The 13,493-nt window shown below is 36.4% G+C and overlaps 2 pseudogenes; both read right to left on the bottom strand.

The window, feature by feature from the left end:
- Positions 1-1,738: 1,738 nt before the first annotated feature.
- LOC118847284 lies at positions 1,739-2,567 on the bottom strand (annotated as a pseudogene).
- A 2,878-nt stretch (positions 2,568-5,445) lies between these two features.
- Positions 5,446-12,995, bottom strand: LOC118847283 (annotated as a pseudogene).
- Between the last annotated feature and the right edge of the window lie 498 nt (positions 12,996-13,493).

The raw sequence follows: 13,493 nt of genomic DNA, 5'->3' as shown, positions 1-13,493 counted from the left end.
ACAACTCTGAAGAACCACCTCACACTTATCAGATGGTCTAACATTACTGAAAAGAAAAATGACAAATGCTAATGCACTAATGCAGTATCAATAGAGTTTTGAACTGAGCCAAGCATTCTGAAAAAAATGACACTGTGCCTAAATGGCCATAAAACCGTGTATACTTTTTTGCCCAGCAATACTGCTATTAAATCTGTATTCCAATAAGATCAAAGAAAAGGGGGAAAGGACTTATATGTACGAAACTGTTTATAGCAGTGCTTTTTGAGGTGGTAAAACCTGAAAAATATGGGGATGACTATCAGGTGGAAAATTGCTGAACTAGTTGTACTAGCTTGTGATGGAATTGGTCATGATTGTGATGGAATGCTATTTTCTATAATTTATGATGAGGGGAATCGTTTCAGAAAAACCTGGAAAGACTTGTATGAACTGATGCAAAATGAAATAAGCAGAACCAGAACATTGTGCACAGTAACAGCAATATTATAATGATGATCAACTGTGAAAGACAGTTACTCTGATCTATACCATAATCTATGACAGTTCCAAAAAACTTATGATGAAAAATGCTACCCACCACCAGAGAGACACTAATGAACTCTGAGTAGAGATGGAAGCATATTTCTTTTCACTTTTGTTACTTTTCTTGTTTTTTTTTCAATATGGAAATGTTTTCCATGATTTCGCATATATAATGAGTCATATTCCTTGCCTTTTCAATGGGAGAGGGAGGGGATTGAGGGACAAAATAATTTGGGAGCTGAAATTTTAAAAATAAATGTTAAAAATTAAAATACTAGACTTTGTTTCCAGGAGAAATTGACATCTCTAAAAGCACTATCCTGATTCCCAAATGCAAGACAACCGACCTTCATATTTAATTGTTACCAATTCATTGCACATCCACATTGTCAGTTCAATATAGTAGTCTGAACAATAGCTATTCTTCCTCCACTTCATTTTCCCTGTATAAAAAGTAAAATTGCGGTAAAGTGATTATTCATTTCAATTAGTAGACTCTGAAAAGTTCTAGGACATGACGCACAGTGTCATTCATAAGTGGAAGCAGTTGAAAGATTTTATTGTGGATGTAGAATCCCTCTTCAGTTTGGACTCTATGATAATCATCATATTTCATATGTATTAGTAATAGTTATTTGTGTAAATACATTTAAGAATACAAAGGAATAAGTATGATTGAATGCATTTGGGTATGGAACTAAGAAAGGAAAAGCAAAAATGATATTATGAAAGCATATTAAAGACCATATGAACGGAAAGAGGAAATAAATAATAAGATCAGAAAAAACACATACACACAAAAAGCTGACATATTGGTATCATATAAAAAGGCTGAAGAACCTCAACTACTGATACATTTCATGGAGCTCTTTGGCAAAGGGATAATAGCTGGAAATTGTTGACTTTAATTAACAATTCAATTTTTCCAATAAGAGAAAGGTTGTTCTAGACCTCATTCTGATGAACAATAAGAGACTAATAGCTGAAGTAGAAATAATGGAAAATCGGAAAGAGGGACAAGTCCATCATGTAATTTACAATGGAGAAGTATTTTTTTTTTTGGTTTCCATCAATAACTTTATTATGGGTTCAGTAGAAAGCCATGCCCTCCGGTGCCCTAGGTGAAGGTGGGGGATGAGGGTAGAGGGGGGGCCCAGCCCCCCTGAGGGGGCGGGTACGGGAGAGGGCAGGAGGTGGGGCGGTAAGGCGAAGGTCAGCGGATGGTATAGCGCCTGTAGGGCACCTCCATGTCCTCGCCGCTGTCGTCGTTACAGCAGAGCTCCAGTACCAGAGCTTGCACGTGGCGGCCCAGCTTCTGCTTGGACACCCAGCTCACGATCCCCGTCATAAGCTTGGCACGGGGTCACTTCCGGTTGGTCCAGCCGTTCCTTGAGCTTAGCAGCTGGCATGAAGAAGGAGTAGAGCATGGACACACCCTGGGACAGCATTGTGATCTCCAGCTTGTGCTCTGTCTTGAAGAAGTCCAAAAACTGCTTGAGAGTCATCTCCTCACCCCCAGGTTGGAGCCCCTTGACCTCAAAGCGATCCCAGAGCGTCCATTCGTGATCGCAGTACTTGTGACGGGGAGCCGCAATGGGCTCTGAGAAGCCGAAGAAGGGCAGGGCCAGGTTGAGAAAGCCATTCTTGTAGGCTTCAAGCCGTTGGTGGCCCTGCACCACCTTGTACAGCTCCAGGCACACGAGGCCAACCACAGCCGCGGTGGTCTTGGCAATGGCAGGGATGATCTACCCCACAATCAGCTTGCTCTTGTGCTGGTCGGCAGGGGGAATGTCGTAGTTCTCAGCCCGAAGGTTGGAGGTGGCCACGATGAAATCCATGTGGAAGTTATTGTCATCATCCTTCTCAAAATCAATGGGATACATCTTGAATCCAGACAGCTTCTCCGGGCTGGGTAGTGTTGCCTTAAGCTCCTCAACCCGGCTGTCATCAACGGAAATGTTGGCACTCTGGAGCTCCTGGTCAGAGACATGGATCTTGACACCAGACTTGGGAGTGAATTCCAGTGATGTGAAAAAGCACATCAGAAGGAAAATGAGTTAAGCCATTTAGTGATACCACTACTACATCTATGCCCCAAAGAGAAAGAAAAAGGCAAAAGACTTATATATATAAACATATTTATAGCAGCTATTTGTGTACTTAGAAAGAACTGAAAATTAAGCTGGTACCCATGAATAAATGAATGAATATGTGAACAACAGTATATCTTTTAAATTAAATGCAAAATTATTCTATACTCTTTAAAACAAGTTCTATATGAAATAGATTCAAGGAGTAATTGCATACAAAATTCTCACCTTCTGATCTATAAGGTACATGAAAAGGACCTTTTTTTTTATATAAATTTCTTTATTTATTTTTAGTTTACCACGCACGGTTCTACATAGTTTTGAGTTTCAGTTTTTCTCCCCTCCCTCTCCCCTCCTTCCCCAAGATGGCATGAAGTCTCATATAACTGTCATGTATAACTTCGCATTGAATTAATTTATGCACTAGTCAAGTCGTGGAGAAGAATTTTGACCAATGGAATGAATCATGAGAAAGAAGAAACAGAACCAAAAAAAAAACCAAAAAAAACCCCAAAAACAAAAACAAAAGAGAAGCAGAAAAGGCGAGCATGTAGTGTGCCTCAGTCTGTATTCAAACTTCGCAGTTCTTTGTCTCAATGAAGATAGCATTCTCCATCGTGAGTCCCCTGGAGTTGTCCTTGCCCCTTAGGTTGCTGAGAAAAGCGCAGTTTGTCAGGGTTGGTCCTCACGGAATCCATATATCTGTGGCTGTGCACAACGTTCTCCTGGCTCTGCTCCGCTCACTCAGCATTATGTCGTGTAGGTTTTTCCAGGTTGTTATGAAGTCTGCATCATCCCCATTTCTTATGGCACAATAGTATTCCATTACCTTCATGTACCACAGTTTGTTCAGCCATTCCCCAATTGATGGGCATCCCTTTGATTTCCAATTCTTGGCTACCACAAAGAGAGCCGCTATAAATATTCTTGTACATATGGGTCCTTTTCCCGCTTGCGTGATTTCTTTGGGATACAACCCTAGAAGTGGTATTGCTGGGTCAAAGGGTATGAACATTTCTATAGCCCTTTGGGCATAGTTCCAAACCGCCCTCCAAAATGGCTGGATCAGCTCACAACTCCACCAGCAATGCAACAATGTTCCAATTTCCCCACATCCTTTCCAGCATTTATCATTCTCCTGATTTGTTATTTTAGCCAATCTGACAGGAGAGATGTGGTATCTAAGAGTTGTTTTGATTTGCATTTCTCTAATCAGCAGCGATCCAGAGAACTTTTCCATATGCCTGTAGATAGCTTTAATTTCTTCCTCTGAAAACTGCCTGTTCATATCCTTTGACCATTTCTCAATTGGGGAAAAAAGGACCTTTTTTTGCTATCATTAACTTCATAATTTGAAAAAATATTGAGTTCAGTTTTGAACCAAATATGAGGATCAGAATAGCATGGGTTGCATTCAGGACACTGTAATACTTTTAATTACCCTAAGCTGCTCCCACATGTAAAAATCTATTTTTTCCATGGTGTAGAGGTCATAGAGCTGTTGTATGGTTTCAAATCTTAGAGTACCATACTCTCCATAGCATTAAAGATTTTGGTGTGATAAAGGAAATCAAGAAATAGATAACTAATGAAACTAAACTGCCATCTATTTTCAATGATGATCTATGTTCAATAAATGACTTAAGGGATACAAATAAGAAAATGTGTGATCAAAAAATATGGGGGGCCTTTAATGCTATATTGGTAAGAGGAAATCCTACAATACGTTGGACAGATTTTCATTGGAAGATGTACACACAAAACTTATAGGCTAAAAAGGGACATTGGGTCATAATCTGTACCAAAGGAGAGAAGTTCAAGATAGATGTTTAAGAATAGCTATTGAACAGGGCAGCTAGACACTACAGTGTCTAGTCCAGTGTCTAGTGCCTGGCCTGGAGTCAGGAAAACCTGAGTTCAAATCTGGCCTCAGACACAAACTGGAGAACAAACAAAAAACCCAAAGTTTCATTTTACTGGATATCAACATTCTCTATGATAACTGACATAAAATAGATACTAACTTTATCTAGACTCTTGTTTATCTGAAAGACTGTTAATTGTCCAATATATATTATGGATTTTTATTCTTGAAAAACAGAGTGATACCAAACATTTATGTTGCCCTGAGTTGCTGCCATCTGCCATCACAGAGCCTTTGAGTACTTTTAAAGGGATCTAAATAATTTGAAGGAGTCTCCTCTAATAGTTAACTAGAATTCTGAGGAGATTTAAACTGTTAAAGCACATTCTGAGAATAAAATAATTAACTAACATTCTGAGGAGAGTTGAACTGTTGTCAGGCCCCTAGGAGAAGTCTGTTTATTTTATGACATGAATGTTTTTGAAGGAAGAAACTTTTATCCAAGTTTTGAGATGGCAGACATGTATAAGTGAGACACAAATGACTAGCTGGACCAATAAGTGTAAGACAAGAGTGAAGACCAGACTAAACAGCAGTTGGCAGTCAGTGACAGTTGGTGAGAATTCCACTCAGCAGTTTCCTTATTTCCTGTACATGAGGTAACCTGAACTGTGAGACCTGATCTTAAGAGTAGACACAGAGTGAAAAAGATGGGTGTTATAAAATTGTGAAAAATATTTACAAAACCGCCAGAAAGACTTAAAATAAACTTTATCAGGGTCAAACTATGAGAAATTACTGAGGAAGCATTTGTTTTTTATTTTTGTTTTTTGTTTATTTTCCATCACTCTTTGATCTCTCTCTCTCTCTCTCTCTCTCTCTCTCTCTCTCTCTCTCTCTCTCTTGCAATAAGTACAAATTTATTTGTATATTTCTTGGGTAATAGTATCTTACTTTTACATAATTTTATTCTTTTAGCTGTGATTTATTTTGAATATCCTGGAATTAAAGCCAGGTTAAAGTAATTCAAATGCTTTTATGAGTACTTCATGTTGTTTATAAACAAGGTATGTTGCAGACACAGTCTGCAGCATTATGGTAAAGACCATCATTCTGAAGACAGTTTGAGAGACCGTGATCCAGTAGGTTCAAATATTTCCTCTCTATGGTAGTGGAGCCACGTTGTACCTAGCTGCCAGAGTATGATTTATTGGCATAGCCAAAACAACAGGGTAGAGATCCCCCCATTAGGAGACCAACCATTCCACCTCTTATAATAGTACAGGCTTCACAGATTCACCTGAACTCAAAGGTAAACTTACAACACTTTTGTAAGTTACATAGGTTGAAAAAAATGGGAGAACAGCCACTGGTAAAGCTGATGTTATGTGAGCATGTGCCACATTTAAGATGCATCAGACAAAACTATTTGCTATTAGGGCACAAAAAGCTGAATTTACTCCAACATATGCTGATCCAGTCCTAAGTAAATTTTGATCTGATTCTGGAAGTTGTTCCACTTTTCTGGCTATGATTTCATTGCTGTATTTTCTTGAATATGTTCTATCTGGAGGACTGGTACACCACTCTAGCAGTGGAGAAGTCACAGAGCAGCCTCCACTCCAGCTCACACTCACCACAACATGGGCAGTCTTCCTCTGGGCACTGCCATGTTTGCCCTTCACCTGTGTTTGTTCTCTTAAAAATCAAGGTTGGGAGTATTATCTGTAAACTTATCTCTTAATTCCACTATGATGTAGATGAATTAATTTAAAAATTAGAGTCCTTAACAAGAAGACATAGCTTGCCAGTTGGAAAAAAATAAAAGAGAGACCACAATTAAGTCCTAAAAAGGACAAACCAAACCCAGGTGGCAGAATATGACTTTCCAATATCACAAAACTATCATGAACCTCCATTAGGTATTTTCTTAAGATAGGCCTCACCCTCCTAGAGAAGGCCTATCAAAATGCAATTTGGGCATGCTATAGCATCACCAAAGGGCTGGCCAAATCTTTAGTAGAGGAGGTAGAGTCAAGATGGTGGAGAAAAAGCAACTACTTGTTTGAGCTCTCCCCCAAGGCCCTCCAAATACCTGTAAAAATTATTCTAAACAAATTCTAGAGCAGCAGAACCCACAAAGTGACAGAGCAAAACAAATTTCCAGCCCAAGAAAACCTGGAAGGTTGACAGGAAAGGTCTGTTGCACCAGTCGGAGAGAAGGGAACAGTCCAGCACGGGCTGCTGTGGTACAGACAAGGCTGGAACAGACCTTAGGGGACTGAATCACTGGCAGCTGTGATGGTTTCCACACTTCTTAACCCACAAATGCCAAAGACAGACCTGGGTAAGAGAGGAACAAGGTCCAGCCCCCCAGCCCCAGTTGCAGGGCAACAGTGGTTGCAGCAGCAGTGGCTGCTTCCAGAGCTCTCAACCAAAAGACAGTGGGGGGAGCCAGCAGCTGATCAGTAGGAGATTACAGGAATCTCTTTCCTGGTGCTGAGGCAGGATTCTCTCACTTTGCCTGGCTTGAATCTGGGTCACAGTCCTGGGTGGCGGTCCTAGGTGAGGAGGAGCACTGATGTGGTGGAGCTTGTGGTGGCAGTGCAGAGGGAATTCTCACAATTCCAAGGCATAAAAGAGTGCTTCTGGTCACTTACAGACCAGAGCACAGACCAAGAGAGGAGGAAGCACCTCTCCTTTCATTATGTAAACTTGGAAGAACTGAAAATTTACAGGTCCCTAGAAATATCTCTGAAAACAGCTTCACAAAACCCCTGAAGATTAGAAAAATATACCATCCACACTGGAAGCAGAGAGCTATCTTAACAAAGAGCTAAAAAGTCAAGTAATTGGCTAGGAAAATGAGCAAACAGAAGAAAAAATCAGACTATAGAATCTTACTTCAGTGACAAGGAAGATTAAAATATACAACCAGAAGAAGACAACAAAGTCAAAGCTCCTACATCCAAAGCCTACAAGAAAAATAGGAATTAGACACAGGCTATTGAAGGGCTCAAAAAGGATTTTGAAAATCGATTAAGAAAAGTAGAGGAAAAATTGGGAAGAGAAATGAAAGTGACACAAAATATCATGAAAAATGAGTCCACAGCTTAGTTACAGGGTCCCAGTGGCCATCAACTCCAACCCATACATGAAAGGAGTACTCATTGTAGCACTAGTAACAAATACTGCATCAAAGAATAAGCATTGGACTTGGGGGCAGTTGTTAGGGGAAAAGAAGCAAAATACTTAAACAATTGGATGAGAATAAAACAGATGATTCTGCAATCCCCTAATTAGTTCCAGACCCTCTCCTCTGTGGGTTACTGAAGCAAAGCAAAAAAGACACAATGATAAGTATGTGACAGAAGTAAACAGAAGTCAAAACCAAGGTGAACAGCAACTAGCAGTTGGTGATAGTTGGTGAGAATTCCTATCAGCAGGTTCTTTTCCCTGTATGACATGATCTGATTTGTCAATTCATCATAGTCTTTTATATATTATTTGAATGTTTATTGTGGTTTATATATTATTTTGTGATGCTAATAAATTACTTGACCATTAAAAATAGTTTTAATTTTGAGAGATGGGTAAAAGACATTTCCCTGCTTATACTGAACAGTGAGCCAAGTAGAGTTTTACTGATTTTGCTAATTGACAAAAAAATTTAAGAGTATACCCAATAGTGAGAGACTGAGGGGTGAAGTATTAGTGTATTGATGTGATATTGATGTGACATGATAATGGTCATTATAGTTAATGTCATAATATCAAAGTTTTAGAGCTGGAAGGGATGTTAGAGATCATCTATATCAATCTCCTACTTAAATGACTAAGGGATATTACAGTTAAAATATTGCGTCACAAACATTTCATTATATCATTTTTATTATCAATGGCTTCAAATTATTATTATTATTATTATTATTATTATTATTAATTATTGACTGAATCTCCCCATCTATCCTAGGCTAGTAAGTGTCTGAGGCCAGATTTGAACTCAGCAAGATGAGTCTTCTTGATTCCAGGCCTGACACTCTATCTACTGCACAACCTGTAGCTGCTCCTAAGATATATAATAAGTAACAAATATAGTAAGTTAAAATGTATTTCCCAGTAGAGAACTGCCCGAAGAATATGAACAAATTGTTCTTAAAGGAAGAATTGCAAATGATTAATAACCATATTGAAGATATTCCAAATAACTAATAAGAAAATGCAAATTAAAACAACCTTGATGCTTAACCTTACGGAAAATTGCCAAAAATAACAAAAGACAGAAATAATTAATATTTGCAGGGTAGTAGAGAAACAAGAACATGAATGCATTATTTGTTGAACTGCGAATTAGTCCCATCATTCTGGAAAGTATTTGGAATTATGTAAATGAAGTGGCTAAAATATTCCTAACCTCTAACCCAGGGATTCTGCTGCTGTGCACTGACAAAGAAAAATGATGCACCAAAATATTTACTGTAGTACATTTTATGGCAGCAAAAAATGGGAAACAAAGCACATTGATTGGGAATAGCTAAACAAATTGTGCTATCTGATGTACCACATGTAAGATATTGTGCAGGCTATAATAAAAAAATGAGCATAATCAACACGGAAAAGCATAGAAAGACTTCCATGAACTAATGTGATATTAAGTTACTAGAGCCAAGAAAACTATAAACCACTACAAAAATGTAAATGGAAAGAATAATCACAAAATAATCAAAGCTGAATGTTGTGAGATTATTAACTACTTTGACCCTGAAAAAGAAATGTAAGAAGAAACTTCCCTATTCTTCTTTGCAGATTTTAAGACCAATAGCTATGGAACATTACTTATAATATTATTTCAAAATGTTGATTGGTTTTTAATATTTTAAAGCTGAATGTTGTGAGATTATTAACTACTTTGACCCTGAAAAAGAAATGTAAGAAGAAACTTCCCTATTCTTCTTTGCAGATTTTAAGACCAATAGCTATGGAACATTACTTATAATATTATTTCAAAATGTTGATTGGTTTTTAATATTTTTTCTCTTTTTTTTAGATGTAGCATTTTCTTTTTTTTTTTAATTTTTTTTGGCAGGGAGAGGACAGGGCAATTCGGATGAAGTGACTTGCCCAAGGTCACACAGCTAGCAAGTGTCTCAAGTGTCTGAAGCTGGATTTGAACTCAGGTCCTCCTGACTCCAGGGCTGGTGCTCTACTCACTGTGCCACCTAGCTGCCCCTATTTTTTTCTCTTAAAAAAGAAACAAATCTGTTTCAAATTGGTGCGTAAAAAGATATAGTAATTATCAGTATTTGTTTCAGTGGGGGATTTTTCTACTAGAGAAAAAGAAAAGTTTACAAATGACAAAAATTGTTGAGAAAATAAAAGAAACATGCCTATTCAGTTACTGTAGTTGTTATGAACCAATAAGATACACACACACACACACACACACACACACACACACACATGCGCACACACATGCACAGAGTTGCCCTGTGTAATGAAAATGTAATAGAATTTTGCGTCAAAGATCTTGTTGCAAATTCTGGTCTTGTTGTTACTTAATACGTAATCTTGGCTGTCACAGTCTCTCTAGTTCATTTCCCCCAATATCTTAAAAGGTATATTCATTTGTTTTTCTTGATTTGAGAATCAGAAGGAAATTCTAAGGCCATTTAATCCAACTTATACCTAAAATGAATACCTTTTGTTATATACAGGAGAAGAATCCAACCTCTGATCAACACTTCCAATGATTCTGGCACCAATCAGTAGCGCTTTTGGATAGATCTAATCACTAAAGAGGCTTTTATGTACTTTTTTTTTTTTGTTTTTACTCTTCTCACATTAAGACTAAATTGGACTTATTAGACTTGTTAAACTTGTAACCATTGCTCCTGCCCTCTGACTCCAAACAGAACCAGTTTAATCCTGGCTTCATAGGAGAGTCCTTTAAAAACCTGAATACATCTACATCCAGAGAAACAACTACAGAGTCTGAATGCAGATTGAGGTACACTGTTTGCTCTCCTTTTTTTCCCCTTTGTTTTTTTTTCCTTGCTTTTCCTTTTTCTCTTTTGTTTTTGCTTTTTATTTTGGTTTTGTTTCTTCTTTCTCATGATTCATTCCATTGGTCATAATTCTTCTTTACAACTTGACTATTGTGTAAAAAAGTTCAATGCGAAGTTATATGTAGAAGATATATCAGATTCCATGCCATCTTGTGGAGGGAAGGGGGGAAGGGGGGAGAAGAACATCTGGAACTCAAAATCATGTGCAACTGGGTGTTGTAAACTGAAAATAAAAAAAATATTCTTAATAAAATAAAAAAATACTATGAAAAAAAAACCTGAATACATCTGCCATTCTCTGTTGCTAACTCCTATTCAATCTTTTCTTCTCCAGAAGGAATGTTTCCTAATTTTTATTATTTCTATAATTAATATAAACTGTAAAGAAGCCATTAGATAAAATCTCTTTATTTAACATTAATAATTATGCAAGCTGCATTAACTTGTGCTTCTTATTTATTCCAGATAAGAGCTTCATTTAGTAATTTATTTCACTGCTCCCTTACCTCCCTTTTCTATGAAACACATCACTGAAATCTTTAGTGATTGAACAAGTACCCTTTAAGCATTTTCATATTTTATTGGTAGTTCTTTTATCTTGAATTGACAAGTATTAATTGTATTAAACACTAAACTTTTCAAGTCTCTGTTTTTAGGGTATATATCTCTAATCTTCAAACATTGAATTTTGCCAGTTGGATAATTTAGTACATGAATTATGCTTCATAATTTTATAAATGTTAAATTCTGAAGTCTTTAGTCCTTTGCATCTTCTTTGAAAAGTCTGCCATGATCCCAAATATATTTCTTGATAAATAATTTCAATACTTCTTCTTGTAGTTTGCATTATTTTATCTTTATTATTGTATCAGCTGGGTGCGTTAAATATTAGCTTCTTCTCTGTTAGGGTACTATGGATTCTTTTCTTTTTTGGTAGGGCAATTGGGGTTAAGTGACTTACCCAAGGTCACACAGCTAGTACGTGTGTCAAGTGTCTGAGGCCGGATTTGAACTCAGGTCCTCCTGACTCCAGGGGCGGTGCTGTACTCATTGTGCCACCTAGCTGCGCCTATGGATTCTTTATATTTGTTCAAAATACTTTTTTTTTTACAAAGTTGGGCAAGTTTGACAGTTTCTGACAGAGATTATTTGCTTTCTCTAATTTCTTTAGAATGTCAGTCATCCTGAAATTATCTATGTTTTGATACACACCTGTTAATGGTATTGTCTAATAGTTTGTATAATTAGTTATTTCTGTTGAGACATACACACTTTCATTTTATGTGATATAATTTGTTGCCTTTTATCTTTAAGTCAATCATTTCCATCTCTTCCCTTAAACTGACCTTATGACAAAGAATAATTAATAAAAATATTTATTTTATCTACTATATCTGAAAATTATTAGAAAAGTCTTAGTAGCCTCCTTTCTCCCAACACCTTTCTGTTGCAAGGCAGGATACCTCTTTCATATCTATTCTCTGAGACCATTGCTGGATTTTCAGTTATTTGAAAGTCAATTTTCATTTGGTGATGTTATCATTTAGATACAGATATTGAATATACATTCTCTCACTTCTACTTATTTCACTCAGGATACATTTATATAAATCTTCACATTTTTTTCCTGAGTTCTCCATTTTAATCATTCTTTACTGCATAGTAATATTCCATTCAATTCATACATCAATTTTAGTTCCTTACTCATGGGCCCTTATTTTATTTCCAGTACTTTGCTTCCACAGAAAGCTACTATATGTCAGTATGCATTGAATCATTATCTGTGTCATTGTCTTCCTTTGTGGGAAGGGGTTTCTATGCCCAGTTAACGGATGACTGTGTAAAAATGAATTGGAAGTTTTGTCACTTTTCTTGCATAAGTCTAAACTGAAATCAAAAATAGTTGGACAATTTAACAGCTCTATCAACTACATAAAAATTACTATCATAACACCTCAAAAATTAATCATTGTTGTTTTTATCTTTACCAATTTTCGTGGTATGAAGTAAAAATCCAAATAAATTTTAATTTGCATTTGTCTCACAATTATTGATTTTGGAGCATATGCCATACAATTATTTTTTCCATAAGTTTTTACATCTTAATTATGGAGAGGGTGCTTTTGTTGTTTATATATATGACAATCCCCTACATATTTTGGCAACCAGACTTATCAGTGTTTTTTTATGTAAATATTTGTTTCATATTCCATTTCTCTTCTAATTCTGTCTTTATGACTTTATTTGTGCTTTGTAAAAATTTTGTATGGTCAAAATTACCTATTTTATATTTAATGATATCCTCTATCCCTTATTTGGATAAGAATTCTGCCCCTAGCCACAGTTATGAAAAATGCCTTATTTTATTCTCTTCTATTCTTTAAATGTTGTAACCTTTTATATTTATTTTGTCCATAGCATTCTCTCTGTGTTTTTGAAGAAATGATTCATAAAGTATAGGTATAAGTCCTATGTCCATTTTAATTCTTAAGGTATTGAAAATGTTAGACGCATATTATTTCCAGTATGAACCAGTGTTGTATGTCTGATAAAAACCCTACTTGGTCATAATGATTTTTAAAATAAATTTCTATAAATCAAATTTTATTTGTTATTGGAATTTTGTATCAGGGAAACTGATTTATGTTATTTATTTTTATTGTTGTATTTTTCAGGTTTTGAAATCAATATTATATTTACATCTAAAAAGGTATTTGGGAATCTTTCACAGTTCTCTGTACTTATGAATATTCTATATATTATGGGCATTGAAGAGTCAGCATGAGGTAATTGGTAGGGAACTGGCTTCTAAACAAGGATGATCTGGATTCAAGCTAAGTGATTTTCTTCAATTTTGTTCATCGGCACGTATGTAGAAGTGAAGGTAGCAGAAGATGGGAGTGATTCAAGGCTGAAGCTTGAGAAGGTCAGATCTGGATATTATGAGAG

This window comes from Trichosurus vulpecula, chromosome 4 (genome assembly GCF_011100635.1).
Source record: "Trichosurus vulpecula isolate mTriVul1 chromosome 4, mTriVul1.pri, whole genome shotgun sequence".
Lineage (NCBI taxonomy): Eukaryota > Metazoa > Chordata > Mammalia > Diprotodontia > Phalangeridae > Trichosurus > Trichosurus vulpecula.
This window is presented reverse-complemented; position numbering and strand designations above follow the sequence as displayed.